Source organism: Leopardus geoffroyi, assembly GCF_018350155.1.
Source record: "Leopardus geoffroyi isolate Oge1 chromosome A2 unlocalized genomic scaffold, O.geoffroyi_Oge1_pat1.0 chrA2_random_Un_scaffold_71, whole genome shotgun sequence".
NCBI lineage: Eukaryota > Metazoa > Chordata > Mammalia > Carnivora > Felidae > Leopardus > Leopardus geoffroyi.
In genome coordinates, this window is record NW_025543552.1 from 20,866 (window position 1) to 36,827 (window position 15,962).

General features: G+C 53.4%; 1 long non-coding RNA gene across 1 annotated transcript; it reads right to left on the reverse strand.

Annotated features, from left to right (window-relative positions):
* Positions 1–14,151: 14,151 nt before the first annotated feature.
* Positions 14,152–15,962, reverse strand: LOC123595643. The gene is made up of 2 exons (XR_006711289.1): positions 15,855–15,962; positions 14,152–14,654 (listed from the first exon to the last, which is right to left on the reverse strand). It is a non-coding gene; the product is annotated as an uncharacterized LOC123595643 (long non-coding RNA).

Consider the following 15,962-nt stretch of genomic DNA (forward strand, 5'->3'; position numbering starts at 1 on the left):
CCAGGCAGGCCTAGGCGGTGGTGAAAGGAATGCCACCGTCCTGCCTCAGAGAGCTGGTTGAATCTGGCACAACGGGGCCGCTTCCATGGCTCTCTGGGCTAGAGGGTGAAGCTGAGCTCCTGCCTGGCCCTCCGCCCGTCTTGCCGTTTTCAGGTCCAGCAGAGCTCACCCGCAGAGCGTAGACATGAGCCTGCCCACCGGACGGATGGGAGCACGGGCCCTGGTCAGATGATGGGGGGGCCAGGGGCCTCCCCGCGGCGGACCGGAGGCCACAGGCGTGGGCAGTGTAGATGCTGAGGCTGCACGCTGCCAGGGTCCGGCTAGGGTCAGTTCCAAAGCCAGTCGGCTCCTCCCTAGGGCCCCTGCCTCTCAGACTAGCTAGTGCCTGCTGGTGAGGCTTCAGAACCTTCCAGGCCACAGCTGGAGGGATCTGGACCTCTCCAGATCAGCACGTAGGTATCACTTAGTGTGCCCTCTCAGACTGGCATCCCCGGCAGGCTGCAGGGCCCAGCTGCGGAGCCCAACGCTGCGTGTCTGTGCTCCATGTGAAACAGTGCTGCAATCCATGAGTAGTGTCCGCAGCGGGTGAGGAAGGGGAGACCTGGGTTACGCACGCCAGCCATTTGCCACTCCTGGTACACCCCCTCGTTTTGCATATGGAGAAACTGAGGCCCAGAGGGAAGAATGCCCTCGCCCAATGGCCTGTCCTTTCACTTCCCGCTCTGGCCTCTCGACGGAACTCTTGGTACCCCCCGTGACACCACGTGAAAACAGTCAACTATGTGTGTGACAAGGAAATCATACTGGATGTGTCTGGACCCACACCATGTTTCTCTTCTTGTTTTTCTCCCTTGCCTCTGTTCTGTTTTAATACTTAGTGTGTTTCGTGCATTATGAAGGATGGTGGGACAATGAACATCCGTGGGCCCGCAGCTCAACTCCAGAACTAGAACATTCCCAGTCACTTCCATCTTCTCCTTGCCTGGAGGTCACCCCTCTCTGCAATTTGGTGTTTGTTTGTTTGCCATTCTCTTGCTCACAGGCCGACTGAATAAGCCTAAACATTAGATTGCTTCTTTGTTCTCAAGCTCTAAACACTTGCTGTCTGTATGTAGATCTCTAAAATTTGCATTTTTGTACTCAACGTTTCCCTCTCTCTGAGCTTGAGCTGTGCTGCTGTGTAGCTGGAGTTTGCTGTCACCAGTGTGGAAAGAAATTGTGTGACTGTGCTACAATTTCTTTTTGCATTGCTCTGTCAATGAGTATCTGGGTCATTTCCTTTCTCCCCCTCCTCTTGCTAACAGTGCTGCGACGAACTCTTCTTGGGTGTGCCTTGTGTGACTCCTGGGAGTGGATTTGCAGGGTGCTAAAGTATGGGACTGGTCAACCTAACAAGAAAAGGCCAAAGCGGTTTTCAGTGTGGCCAGACCAGGTTTCACACTCATCAACCGTGGGTGCCAGCTGATCTACATCGTCTCAGACCCTCGGTGCTGTCAGATGTCACATGTCTTCCTCACTGTGAGCCTGATGGATGTGAAATCTCTCACGGGACCTTACCTTGCACTTCCCTGCATCCTCGTGACATCGGGCAGCTTTTCCCGTGTTCATCTGTGCACTCCGTCTCCTCCTCTACGACACACCTGCTGTGGTCTTTTTGCTCATTGCCTCTCTTCTTCCTGTGGATTTATAGGACTTCTTTATGTATTCTGGATACTGACCCTTTGCTAGTTGTACATATACTTTTAGTGATTTGTCTTTTCACCCGTCATTTGGTGAAAGGAAATTTACATTTTACTGCAGTCAAACCTATCGATTTTTTTTATGCTTACTGAGCTTTTAACACCTTGGTAAAGAAATTGTTCCCAACCCAAGTTTGGAAAGATATTCCCCCAGAGTATCCCTGTCTTCAACTTCTCTCTTTCAAATATAGATTTTTAATGTGTCTGGAATTGGTTCCGATGTCCCAGCACCGTTTACTAACTGGGCCGCCTTTCTCCAGTCACATGTCAAGAAGCCTTTTTAAAAGTCCGAAGTATTGAGCTCTTCAGATCTCTGATCATTTGTAGCACACCTGCAGTCATTCCTGCCTGCTGTCCGCGTGTTCTCCCCTCTCCCTCTTTTTACCATGCGATCCCTGGTACGTGCAGGTGCCCCAGGAGGCCCTGTGTAGCCATGTATGGGTTTTTTTTCTATGTTTCTTTATTTATCGTTTTTTGAGAAGGAGAGAGAGAGAGAGTGAGGAGGGGGCAGAGACAGAGAAAATCCTAAGCAGGCTCCATGCTGTCGGTGCAGAGCCCGATGTGGGGCTGGGTCCCCTGACTGTGAGATCGTGACCTGGGCTGACAGCAAGAGTCAGACGCTTAACCGACGGAGTCACCCAGGCGCCCCATCCATGGATGTTTTTGTGAGGATGAGGAAACAGGAGCACAGAGGAGGGTTGAGTTTGTAATGGCCACACAACGACCGTGTTGGGTGGCCCCAACGTGGAGTCTGTCTCCGATTCTCTGAAGGCGAGTTCTGTGTTCCTTCCTCTTGGTGTCTGGCTGTGCACAGTAGGGCTGGTGGGTTGGGACCCAGGACCCTGGGGCTGTCAGTGGAGGGATCGGACATGACAGCCTGCCTTTCCGTTTCCGTCCCATGGGCTCCCCTGAGCTGGTGTGAAAGCCATTTGGGCCCATTGTTCCTGGGGGCCTGAAAACCTCCTGCCACCTCTGCTTCTCACCCCTGCCTCATCCCTCCTGCTGTCCTTTTGATGATGAAACAGCTGAGGTTTCACTCCTTCCTCTCACTCCCAAACCAGCTCCTTGCCCGGTAAGGGGAGGGAGAGCCCTGGGAGCAGTACCCCAGCACCCTCAAACCTGGAACAGAGTCGAATCCTTGCCGGGAAGGCTCCACCCATGATGCAGAGTCATGGCCTCTGATGATGTGGATGACAACTCACTTCTGCAGCATTTGTGATGTTTCGGGGCCCGGTCTGAGCATTCCGTGGGGTCCTCGCCACCCCGTGAGGAGACACTGTTTTTACACTCATCTTATAGATGCGTAAGCTGAGGCTCAGAGCCGTTATGAGGCTCCAGACTCCACGCTCCTTACAACGAGACTGCATGGTCCCTTTGGACCCCGACCAGGCCCTAGCTCTCCCTCGTGGTGACTGGCCCAGGACCCGGGGATGGGTCTGCCATGGGGCCCCTCACGGAGTGCAGAAGAGCTTTGTCCCTGAACCCTGGATCCATGGTGGGTCTGGGCCTACCCTGGGCCTCCTTGGCCCTGGAGGATGCCCTCCCCGGCTTCTGAGGCTGAGCCAGGCCAGCCGGTGTTGCTCCTGTTTGCGGCCGGGGAGTCCCAGCTCCAGTTAGAGACTTCCCTCTTTTGTAGGCTCTAGAAACTCTGAGAAGGGCCCTTAATGGTGGGCCCTCGATTAAGGGGTTTCAGAAGGCAGGAGCCCCAGGGACGCCTTGCTTTGCGAAGCCTCTTGTGTTCCAGGGAACTGCTCTCTGTGGCCACCTCAAGACGAGGTGTTTTTGACAAACGTGTGTCACCTGCATGACACTGGTAAGCAGTTATGCCATGGCCATAAATCTGGGCTTGTGCTGCTGAGTGCGATACCGGCTCCTACATGTGGCTGAAGCACTGCCAACAGTGTCTCTGCTGGTTTGTCTGGCAGTGGGGGGTGCCAGGCTGCTTCAGGACACATCGGCTCCCAGTCAGTGGCTGTGTGCTATGAAGGTCCCAACGCCGACGTCTTTCTCAGCATCCCACCCCCCCTTCCTAACCTTCGCTGGCTCCCGCTGGATGTCTCACAATGTGGACACTTTTGCACCCAGTCATACTAATCGCTCTGAAAAGAAATAAAGCGGGAGGAGTGTGCAGGGAGTGACGCAGGCCATTTGTAAGAATGATCTGTGATCTACGGTTTGTTTACCAAACCTACTGGGTCAGAGCCTGAAGGAAATGGGGGGGAGCCGTGCGGGTATCCGGGAAGAGCACGCTAGTCAGGAGAGCTGCACATGCAAAGGCCCGGAGGTCAGGTTGGGTCTTATGGGTTGGAGGCAGGTGTGTCTGGAGTGCAGTGAGAGGCGCAAAGCTGGGAGTAGGGTGGGAGTAGGGAGCATCGTGTGGGATGGTGAGGCATTTGGGTTTCACCTGGAGTGTCATGGAAAGCGGCTGGAAGGCCCTGGGTAGGTCCAGGAAACCGTAGAGGAGGCCAGATGGCTTAGGCGCAGCCACTCCCGGGCCAACTATACCTTGGTCGTAACTGTGCTGACTGTAGATCCTAGCTGTAGAGCAGAACCCAGGTAACAGCAAACATGAGGGCCTGGTGACGGTCCCGAGGCCAGCCAGTCCATCTGTCTGCAGCCAGGCCTCTGCCTATAAATCCTGCCGCCTGTGCATCCTGCCCAGAATGCTGGGATGCCGGGATCAGTTAGTTTCTGCTGCCGAATTACCACCCCGAAATGTAGCGGCTTGCGCCAACTGTTGACTTAGCTGAGCAGCTAGCTGGTCGGGCAGGTCTTCTGGGCTCCCTCAAGCATGTGTGGTCAATGGCAGGGGTCGGCCGATTGCTGGCTGGCTGTTGGCCGGGGCGACTAGGGGCCGTGGTGAGTAGGCTACATGTGTCCCATTCTTCCAGGAGGCCGTCTGGGCTTCTGCACATGGTGGTGCCAGGGTCCCGAGAGGGTGGGCACGCAAGGCCACGAGGCTCTTTGAGGCCTATGCCTGAAATTGGCACGGCATCATTTCCACCACATTCTGTCGGCCAGAGCAAGTCACGGAGCCAGCGCAGATTCCAAGCGGGGGGATCTAGACCCCACCCCTGATGGGAAGAGCTGCCCCATCATAGTGCAAAGGGTACGGAGACAGGGGGGTGGAGGAACAGAGCTGTTAAGGGGTCAACCGCAGTGTCCCGTGTTCTGGAGAGAGGAGCCAGGCAGGAGCCAGGGCCCCGGAACAGTCAGCCATGGCTGTGTCTCTGTCGCCCTGAAGAAACCAGACCCCCAACAATCCAGGACTAGGCAGAGGAAGCTGGGACCATCTGTTCCTTTGTCACCAAATGCCACCTAGCCAGTAGCGATAGACTCAACAGTCCCCATGGAGGTGTCTTTCTGTGGGATGCTTACACCCAAGGACTGCGGAGATCATATGGAACATCGCACACCTTTGGCACCACCTCTTCCAGGAAGCCCTCCAGGCTTCTTCTGGGCTCTCCCAGGCTCACCCCCCTCCCCCCGTCACAGAAGACAGTGTACTTGTGTCCCTCATTGGTGCATGTGTGTGTCAGCCTCCTGAGTCAGAAAGGCCAAGGCCTGAGGCCGGGGCTGTGTCTCACTCACCCCGAATCCCTACCCCTAGCTGGGAGTGTGCACTGAGGATGAGGCTGGCAAGGTATGGGTGTACTGGGGACCTGCATTCAGTGCTGACTCACAGTTGATGTCTGCAAGGGAAGGGGAGGGTCACTGCACCTGGTAGCAGGCCCCAGATGAGCTCGGCCTCGAGCCGGGACGGGGGGTGCTGGGAACGGATGCTGGATGCAGGCGGCAGCCAGAGCTCAGCAGAGCAAGGGCAGAGACCACAGTCCTCTTGCAGACAGAAATGGGTCTCAAGCTCTGGGCGCCAGCACCAAGGCAGGAAGGCAGCCCACAGGAGAGCATGCAGAGAAGCCACTCTGGGTGTTCAAGGCCAGCACTGGACAGATGGAAAGGCAGGCAGGGCCTGCCAACCCCGAGGAAAAAAGAAACATCAGCCACGTTTGGCTATAGTCAGCTTTCGTTTACTGGAGTTTCCCTTGCCTGAGATCCACTGTACCCAAAATCAATATTATTAGCATTAAAAAAGAGAAACAAGCCAACTAGGATGTAGCACCCCCGAATGCACTGTGGTTTCGGTGCCATCACAGCGCAGGAGAAAAATCTTCATCACCTTCTCATGCATACCAGAGACAAGGGAGGGAAGAATGGCGGCGGGGGGGGGGGGGGGGGGGGGGGGGGCGGTCTTCACGAGGCCTGCAGGAGTGCCTCCCTGGGGCTCATAGTGAGTTAAGCCAGCCAGACCTGCGAGTGTGCCAGCTCGTCCTGCCCACCTGGCGTCAGCACCATTGCCCCGGGCTGCGCCGGGCTGTCTCCCTTGGGGAGAGAGCTTGAAGCTTTTGCAGTTTGTAGTGGTCTGTTGTATTTAAAAACCCGAGCATCCCAGAGTCATAAATTACCTTGAACTAGTTTGCTAACCCTGGCGACTCGGTACAGCGCCTTCTCAGAAGCGGCCAGTTATGGAACGGACTGAGTGAGGCATGGCCCGGTCCCCGCAGTGAGGCAGTGTGTGCCAGGCCTGGCGTGGATGGTAGCCACCCAGGACCACGGGGACAATGCAGGGAGGTGCCGCAGGCCTGTGCACGGCATTTCTGTGGAAACGCGCTCCAGAAGGGAGAAGGGTCTGTGAGTCCGTGAAGTGGGATTCTCACTCCAGCACGTGGTCGTGACATCTGTACCACATGGAAGAGGCAGAGCGCACCGTGTAGTTCAGCATCTCCTGTTACATCCCTGCTAGAGGATCAGCTCCTGCTTGCACCTTTCCAGGGATGGGGGCTCCTCACTGCCTGAGACTTTTCACACTGACAGGAAGTTAGCTTCCCGCAAATTCCAGCTCCATCATCTGGGTCCATGTTCTGAATCCATGCTTGCAACAGCCTGGACAGAGTGGGAGGCCGTTGCAAGGCTGCTGGCCAGCTAGGACGGCTCTCCCAGCCTTTCCTCCATTGCCACAGCCCTCTGGTCACCACAGGTGCTAAAGGGCCCATCTGGTTAGACATTCCGAGTGTTACCCCTGCACTGCAAGTTCATTGGCCACGGCAATGTTGACATCAAGAGAAACACGTGTCATTTCCTTATCTCTAAAAGAGCTCCAACCCCCTCCCCGTTTTTGTATTCAGAAAGCAGAGGGGTGACCCACACTTTCTGGGGTCATGGGGAGGAGATTCAGGTGTGAAGGGAGCATCTGCTTGTAATGTGGGATCCAGTTCCAGGATCCCCTGGCGTTCCTTGAAATTTTCTGGCGAAACAGAACCCATTTGATGTTCAAAACCAGGCTTCCAACAGAATGGGACAGCTGAAACACCCCAAAAATGGACAAACCACATGAAACAGGTTTTGAAGACACTAAATGAACATCAGGCAAGAATGGACACTGATCCCTGAGAGGAGGGAAGTGATCTCTGTGGTGCTCTGAGCATCTTCCTGGGGAAGAGGTCATGACCCAACTTGGCAGGTGGTGTGTGTGTCCGTGTGTGTGTGTGTGTGTGTGTGTGTGTGTGTGTGTGCGTGTGCATGTGTAGTAAGGGAGTGGAGGACAGAGCCTGGAGTCCTCCCTGAGTTAAAGAGGTGGAGCTGAGTGTCTGGAAAAACCAAAGCAGCTAGAGCTCACCACAAGTATCAAAGAGGACTGCACGGCATGAAGGGAGTACTCAGGACATCTGCAGAGTTTCCCTTGGGTATTCAGTGGAGTGCTGGCTAGAACATGTGTGAGAGAAACTGGGAAATCAACTATCCAAAAGAAGTCGGAGGTAGCAAGTGTCTGCTCTTACCAGCCAGACTAGAAAACCTCATGATGCCTGGGACATTGGCTAAAGTATTCTGAACAGACTTGCCCCAGTAGTAGGAAAGGATTAGCCCTAAGCCAAGCACTGCTGAATTTGACAACCTTAAAAACAAGACACTAAAGGATCAAGTTATTTCCACATAACTTACCATGTCCCAGAACAAAGCTCAAGGTGGTTTAGAGGAATACAAAAATATCCAGCAGGGCGAAATTCACAAAGTCTGACATCCAGTGAAAAGTTTTATGGCATGGAAACAGGCAAGAAAATATGACCCATATGAGAAGAAAAATTAATCAGACTGGCCCAAAATAAACACTGATGCTAGAATTAGCAGAAAAGGCCATTAAAATAGTTATTATAACTGCATTCCATATATTCAACAGGTTGTGTATAAACATGCAAGATTTTTTTTTAACTTGTAAAGATTAAACTCTAATGCAGTCACAAAAAATATTCAAATAATTTAAAAAAAAGTGTTAGGAAAAGAAGAAAAAGAGAACAAGGAACCAATGAGATAGAAAGAAAACAAACAGATATGTCTAATCATTTCAGTATTCATATTAAATGTAAATGGCCTAAATACACTAATTAAAAGGCAGTGATTGTCAGATATGGTGGGTTTTTTTTTTTTTAATGTTTATTTTTGAGAGAGAGAGAGAGAAAGCAAGCAGGAGAGGGGTAGAAAGAGGGAGACACAGAATCCAAAGCAGGCTCCAGGCTCTGAGCTGTCAGCACAGAGCCCAACACAGGGCTGGAACCCACAAACTGTGAGATCATGACTTGAGCTGAAGTCCGGCGCTTAATTGACCAAGCCACCCAGGCACCCCAGATTAGATGTTTTTAGAAAGCAAGAACTATGTACTACCTACAAGAAATACCTTAAATATAAAGATGAAAATATGTTAAAAGTAAAAGGATGGAAAACAGATGTAATAAACCAGGGGCCACCAGAAGGAAGCAGGGCTCATGACTGAGCCAGAGAAGCCTAGGGGAGCCAGGAGCTCCCATGGGAGGTGCACCTGAGAGATCCTCTGCTCATGAGTCAGGGGTGGGGTCACTGCCCATGACATTTGCCAGTTATGCCACCAATGGCAGTCCTACCGGTGCCCTTTCTTGAGTTCTGTGTGTGAGCCCTGTCTACCTCTTCACAGTCTGGGCATCTCCGGTTTGCACAATTGCAATCCACTGTGGCTGTGAGGGGAGGGAGGATGGGAGGTGCCACTAATAGCCCCACTTTCCAGAGGAGCCACTGCTCACCACCTGTCAGAGTCCTGTGGGTCTTTATTGAGATCCATAGACTATTCTGGCAGAGCAGGGCCTCAGAAATCATTGAATATGAGCCCCCCTTATAGGCAGACAAACTGAGGTTCAGGAGTTGAGCACAACTTCCAATGGTTAACATTCTGGAGTCCTAGACTTCCCCGCTTTAGGGGCGCAGTTTGGTGAGCTCATCAAGACCCCTAGAAGCTGCCCTCCCCCAGCAGTCACAGCTTACTAAAGCAACCAGGATGACCTGATCTATAAATGGGGTCCTGACGATCCGCTATCACCACCCTCCCCCTACCCCCACAAGCTGCTCACCCTCACAGCCTTGCAAAGGGGCCATGCACCCTAATGTGAGCCTCCTCAGGGCACAAAAGGGTTGCCAGACTGAGGATTGGAGGGAACCCACACTAAACAGCTGGATTGGCCTGAGTGGGCAGCATCTCTTGGGCTGCTCTTGTCCAAAAGCTGCCATACCCCGATACAGACAGAAGTGAGCATGCCTGTGTTCCAGCAAAACTTGACTTACAAAAGCAGGCAGCAAGCCACATTTGGCTCAAGACCCATAGTTGGTCAGCCTTTGTTCTACATATAGCAAGTCCCATGATAATCCAGATTGATCAGCCTGACTCCAGGCCAAGCGGCAGACCTGCTACGGGCCCAGGGCAGAGTAGGGTACTGGGGGGCGCAGAACTGGGCCTGGGTTCCATGTTCCGTCACACACTATAATCCTAGCAACTTGCTTGACGTCTCCGGGTCTCACTGTCCACACCTGGAGGCTGGATCCGGGGTGCAAACTCAGAGCTGCTGGGGTCACATTACCACATAACAGAGAAAGGCTGGCTGGTGCGGAGACTTGGGCCCATCTAAGGACTCAGCTGGCTTCTCCATTGCCGTCAATCATCGCTGATAGGGACACTGGCCCCCAACATTTCAGAAGTCACAGGCCACATTTAGATGTGAACCCTCGTGGTTGTATGCTGGCCACTGACGCAGGCCAGCCTGACTTGCGTGGGGCCGACCACACCCACAAGCCGTGTCCCTTTGCTACCCCTCAGCTCAGGGCTTGTCTGCTTTTACTAGGGGACAGAGAAGACTGGCTTTCCCAACAGACGCTGTCTTCAGGTTTGAAACGAGTTGCGGCGGTGGGGGGGGGGGGCGCAAACATTACAAATAGACTCCCTTGCCTCACCCGTGCGCCTGTGTTCATTTCCACCTGGTAATAACCTTCCAAGGCCTTCCATGTTGAGCTCACATATCTCAGACTTCGCCTGTGCAAAACCTTCTTGGCTGGGTTTTTCTTAATCATTTGCTCAGTGGGTGTATTATTTGACATGTAATTGTCTTCCTGGGAGATTAACTTTCAGGGCCCTGAATGGTCTTTATTAAAATAAAGAGAGCGGTAAATTCCAGCCCTGTCCCATGGGGCATGCAGGAGACCCAGCACACCTCATACTGGGCGCGCGCATGAAGACGTTCCTCTCGGTGGGAAAGGGTCACCAGCCTGCACGTTCTCCAAGCCCTCCTCCTTCATTAGACTGACGCTGAAGGAGTGAAGGAGCTCGTGGTGGATCCGAGGAGTTGGGATGCTGCTGCCCCCTGGAGGGCCCAGAGCCTGGTGTCGTGGTGAGGAGGATGTGGATTCGCGTCCTAACCTATCCAGTAACGAGGCCATGTGACCTCGGCAAGGTCCAGCACTCTCTGAGCTCCAGGGTCCTGGGCAGCAAAGTGAAGCCGCTGGTGGGGACCTAGTGGAAATACTCTTCCTGGGAGTCTGTGCTGAGCTCCAGCTTTGAGAGCACTGGTTATCCTGCAGGGCACAGTTAGCGGTCTGCGACCCACATGCTGCCTTACCCCTGTGTGTCTCCTGAGTGTGCAGCTCTGTTCAGCTCCTGGTTCCCCTCCCCAGCCCCTCTATGCATTCATTCATTGTCTCTTTCCTTCCTTCCTTCTCACACTCAGTCCATTCTCCACTGGACAGCCAGAGGGATCCCGATAAAAGCTAGGTCAGTGCCAGCCCCTCAGCCCCCTACCATGGGCTCCCACCTCACGCACAGTGAGAAACAGCGTCCTCCCCATAACCCTCATGGTCCTGATCATCTGCCCCATCATCCTTCTGCCCTCATCTCTTCCTGCGGTCACTGGCTGGGTTCCAGGCACACTCCTGCCCCAGGGCCTTTGCACTGGCAATGCCTTCTGCCTGGCTCACTCTTCCCCCCGGACACCTGCGTGGCTCCCTCACCATCAAGTCTTTACATAGTTTCATCTCCTGGGGGCCTTCCCTGACCAGCCTGTTTGTACTTGCAACATTAACCCCTTCCCCTGAGAGGGTATTTCTATCCACAGTGCCTGTCACCTTGTGCCAGATTTGGTTTACTGTCATCCCCCTCACTGGAAAGTGGACATCCTGCAGGCAGGCCTGACCCAGGGCAGGTGCTAGGAGCTCTTGCCTGCCTCTGGCAGACCTGGATTATTTCCACCCAGCCTTGAGGGATGTGGTCTTTAGTTTGGATGGAGGGCCCATTTCAGTCTCCAGCTGCCTTAGCAGTGCCCTGAGCCCGGGGTAAGTTCTGGAGGGCTGCACAACGCCCAGCTCACCCGGCAGCCCCTGGTCTCTTCCCTCCATTGTCAGAGCCAGGAATTCCGCAGCCTGGCCCAGTGCCCAGCCCCCGCGATGCTCCGCTGATTCAGCGGAGGGGAGCACCTACTTCCTGTGGGCCAGGGACTCTTAGCCCCGTTCTTTCCCTTTTGCTCTTTGTAGATCGCACAGCCCCAAAGCAGGCCCCAAGCCTATCATCCTCCAGAGACAAAAACAGCCGGTTTGTGCCTCCCTGGCCACCCCTGCTTGTCCACTCAGGACTGGCCTTGGCCCTGTTGTGCCCTGGCTGCCCAGGACCTTGACAGGTGGCATCTCAGAGCACGTCAGCTTATGGGTGCACAGCTCTGCGTAGGGCCTTGGTCCCTGGGGCAGCAAGCACCTTATCCCTACAGGTGCCAGGAGGGTCCGTGCAGAGTAGGGTGGTTCATTCAAGTCGTGTCATGCGTCCATATGTCTGTCTATCCTTTCAGTAAATAGTCACCAAGCAGCTGTTCTCTGCCTGGCCCTGCTGTGTATGCTGGGAACAGGATGAAGCCCTGTCCCGATGGGGCCAGCCTCCCCTCTCCAAGCCTTAGGGCCCTCCTGTGTCAAATGAGAATAATAACATTGGCTTCCCAGGAGGCTGTGAGGAGTACATGAGACAGATATAGAACAGAATCAACAAATGTTTTCTGTCAAGGGCCAGACAGGAAATACTTTAGGCTCTGTGGGCCATACAGTCTGTCATCACCACTCAATTCTGCAGATGCCCCAGCCATTGACGACATGTCAACGGTGGGTGTATGGCTGCATTCCAGTGAGACCTTAGGAAAACAGCCGGTGGGCCAGATGTGGCCTGGGGGCCGTGGCCTGCTGGCCTCTGGTGCAGAGTGTCTGGGATGGGCGCAGAAGGGACAGCTGCTGCTCTAATCATGGCCGATGATGATGGTGGTGATGCTGTCCTCCTCTGGGACCCAGGACTACAGGAAAGTTGCGGTCTGGGGTTGCAGAGTGCTGGGGGCAAAGCAGGCACGAGGTGAGCGAGATTTCAACAGCACCGCGTTCTGCTTCCATCTGTTTAAGCCTCATTTAGTCTGTCTGGGTTTCCCTGGAGCCGCGTTTAATCCCTAACAGGGCAGGGTAAGTTCTGGGAGAAGGGAGAGCTAGCACTTAACTCACGGCCGAGGTCGGCCAGGAGGCCCCACAGAGGCGGCTGATCTCACCCTGCCTGGTGCCACCACTTTGAAGCAAGCCTGGGCTGTGCCCTCGGGGGCAGCTGAGTGCAGGCAGGGGCCCGGCAGTTCTCATGCGTCCTGCTTTATTGCCCGAGAGACTCCTCCGCTGGCACTGTCTTTTTCCCTGGTGCTCCGAGATCCCTCTGCTCATTGCTCTATGCAACCCTGTCTCAGATTGTGTTCTAAATTCTTCTTAATTAAATGTTTGCCTCCTCCCTCTAGACTATGAGCAGCTCCTCCTTCGGGAAGGGAAGAGGAAGAATTAACATTAATTGAATGTGTGCCACGTGGAGGCCTTGGGGACGAGGAGTTCAAGGAGACCAGAGAGGTCACATGCCTGCCCAAGGGCACACAGATTAAGAGCCACGGAGCTGGGATCTGGAGTTGGGACCCTCCCTCGCTCCGTCGCCCTGCATGCGCTCTGTCTCATCCTGACAGGAGAGGCCAGGCATGAGGAACACAAGTTGAAGTCAGAGAGGCTGGGGCTGAGAATGCCTGCTCCCACCAAGCGTCAGGTTGCTCATCTGTAAATGGGACACAGCGACGGTCACCACCTCTCAGAGTGATCCTAAGGATCCAGTGAGGTCTGGAGGGAGGGAGGAAGAGGGACAGAGAGTCCTCACCCTGTCTCTTGGGGCCCGAAGGTCACTACCGCTGGAGACTGCCCAGTCAGCCCCATGCACACCCTTCTCCCTGAGCTGGAGTGTTAGCGGCAGGCCCTTGTGCGTTATGTCCTCACACTGTCCCTGTGCCAAAGGAGTGCCTTCCAAAGAGCATGCCCCCGTGGCCAAAAAGAGTTCTGAAAGCCTTCCTAGGAAAGTGGGGAGCAGGAAGGGGTCTGCTCTTTGCCCCTACCCGAGTCATTGACCGGTTCCCAGGTGGGCCCACAGAGAACCCAGGAAATGGTACTTAGCTACAAGGTGGGGTGTGATGGCCTTTTGTGCTGACAGAGAGGCCAACAGAAATGCTGTGCTGTGCTGTGCTGTGCTGTGCTGGGAAAAGCAAAGCCCACGCCACGTTGGAAAATCAGGGTTCCAACCCACTCTTTTTTTTTTTTTTTTAATGTTTACTCAGTTTTTGAGAGACAGACAGTGAGTGGGGAGGGACAGAGAGAGAGGGGGAGACACGGAATCCAAAGCAGGCTCCAGGCTCCCAGCCGTCAGCACAGAGCCCGACACGGGGCTCGAACCCACAGACCGCAAGATCGTGACCTGAGCCGAAGTCGGACGCAAACAGACTGAGCCACCCGGGCGCCCCCCAACCCACCCTTAATCCTGGCACCCCATAATCAGCCTCATCGTCGTCCAGCGTGATCAGTATCCCTACCACCGCCCTCGTCCTGTGCCCGTCGGAAGCCAGACTGCCCCACGTGCACTGTGTGAGGGTCCAGTTCTCTGGGTCCCTTTCGAAGGATGGGGTTGGAGGGACCAAACAATGTGCTCACGTGAGGAGGTGCTTTTTATTTTCCATTTCCTTTTTAAAATCTACATAACATAATATTTGCCATTTTAACCATTGGTGTGAGGTGGAGAGGCATAAGTAACCGTCCCCACCATCCACCTCCGGAACTTTTCCATCTCCCCAAACTGAAACCCTGTCCACATTAAACACGATCTCCCCAGGCTTCTCCCCCGCCGCCCCCCGCCACCGCGGCGCCTGCAGCCACCATTCTGCTTTCCGTCTCTGAGTTTGATGACTCTAGGGACCTCATGCGAGTGAAGTCATGCAGTGTGTGTCCTTTTGTGACGGGTTCATTTCACTTCGCATAATGTCCTCAACGTTCATCCACGTCGCAGCGTGTGTTGGAACTTCCTTCTTTTTTAGGGCTGCGTGATACTCTATCGTATGGCTCGGTCACGTTTTGTTCTCCCCGTGCATCCATCGTTGGACACTTGACTCGTTTCTGCCTTTCAGCCACTGTGAATCACGGTGCTCTGAGCGTGGTGTAGAGATGTCTCTTTGAGACGCTGCTTTCCATTCTTCCGGGTACCTGCCCGCAAGAGGAGTGGCTGGATTGTAATGATAATTCTATAGTAAGTTTTTCGAGGAACCGCCCTGCCGTTTCCCACAGCTGCTGCACCAGGTTACGTTCCACCAGCAGTGCACGCATTTCCCCCGCATCTTGCCCAGTGCTGTTCTGGGTTTTGGTAACCGCCATCGATTGGGTGCGAAGTGGTATCTCATTGTGGTTTTGGTTTGCATTTGCCCAAGTTGAGCATCTTTTCATGTGCATTCCGGTCGTGTGTATCCGTTCAAGCCCTTCATACGTTTTTTTCATTGGGTTGGGTTTTTTTCTTGTTGAGTTTTAACAGCTCTTTATTCTGGATCTCAATCCCTTACCAAATTCATGATTTACCAATATTACCTCTCATTCCGTGGATTTTCTTCTCACTCTGTCGACATGTCCCCTTATATACAGAAGTTTGTACTTTTGATGATTTCCGGTGTAGCTGTTTTTTTTCCCTTGGGTCCTGTGTATGTTTTGTCTCTGACTGCTTTAGTATTATATCCAAAAAAATAATAATTGCCACACCCTGGTGTCATAAAGTGTCATAAAGCTTTCTGTATGTTTCTTTCTAAGATTTTTATAGTTTCAGTTCTAATGTTTAGGTCTTTGATCTGTTTGAATTAATTTTTTTTATGGTGTGAAGTTTGGATCTGACTTTATTCTTCTGCATGTGGAATCCAGTTTCCATGACACCATTCGTTGAACACTGACCTTTCACCCTGGAGTGGTCTTGGCTCCCTTGTCTCAGACCATTTGACCGTGTATGTGAGGGTTTATTTCTGGGATCTCTGTTCTATGCTGCTTTTGTAAAGTTTTATTGGAACATGGCCACACCATTCACTTATGTATTGTCTACAGCTGCTTTGGAGAGAAAACAGAGTCAGAGTAGCTGTGACAGAGAAAGTCAGGCTCTGGGGGCAGCTGGGTGGCTCAGTCGGTTAAGCATATGACTCTTGATTTTGGCTCGGGTCGTGATCTCTTAGTTTCGTGGGTTCAGACCCAGCATTGGCTCTGTGCAGAACCAGCTTGGGATTTTCTCTGCCCCTCCCCTACTCATGCTGTCTCTCTCTCTCTCTCTCTCTCTCTCTCTCTCTCTCTACTCAAAATAAATAAATAGAGAAAAAAAAAGAAAGAAAGAAAGAAAGGAAAGAAAGAACATTAGACTGCCAAAGGCAATATTACCATCTGACAATATGGTCCAGTCTCCTCTGCCTGCATGGCTCTGGGACGTGAGCTCCCTGGATGGCTTCTTCCATGTTCCCCTGGCAGGCAGTGCAAGGTTCACCACCT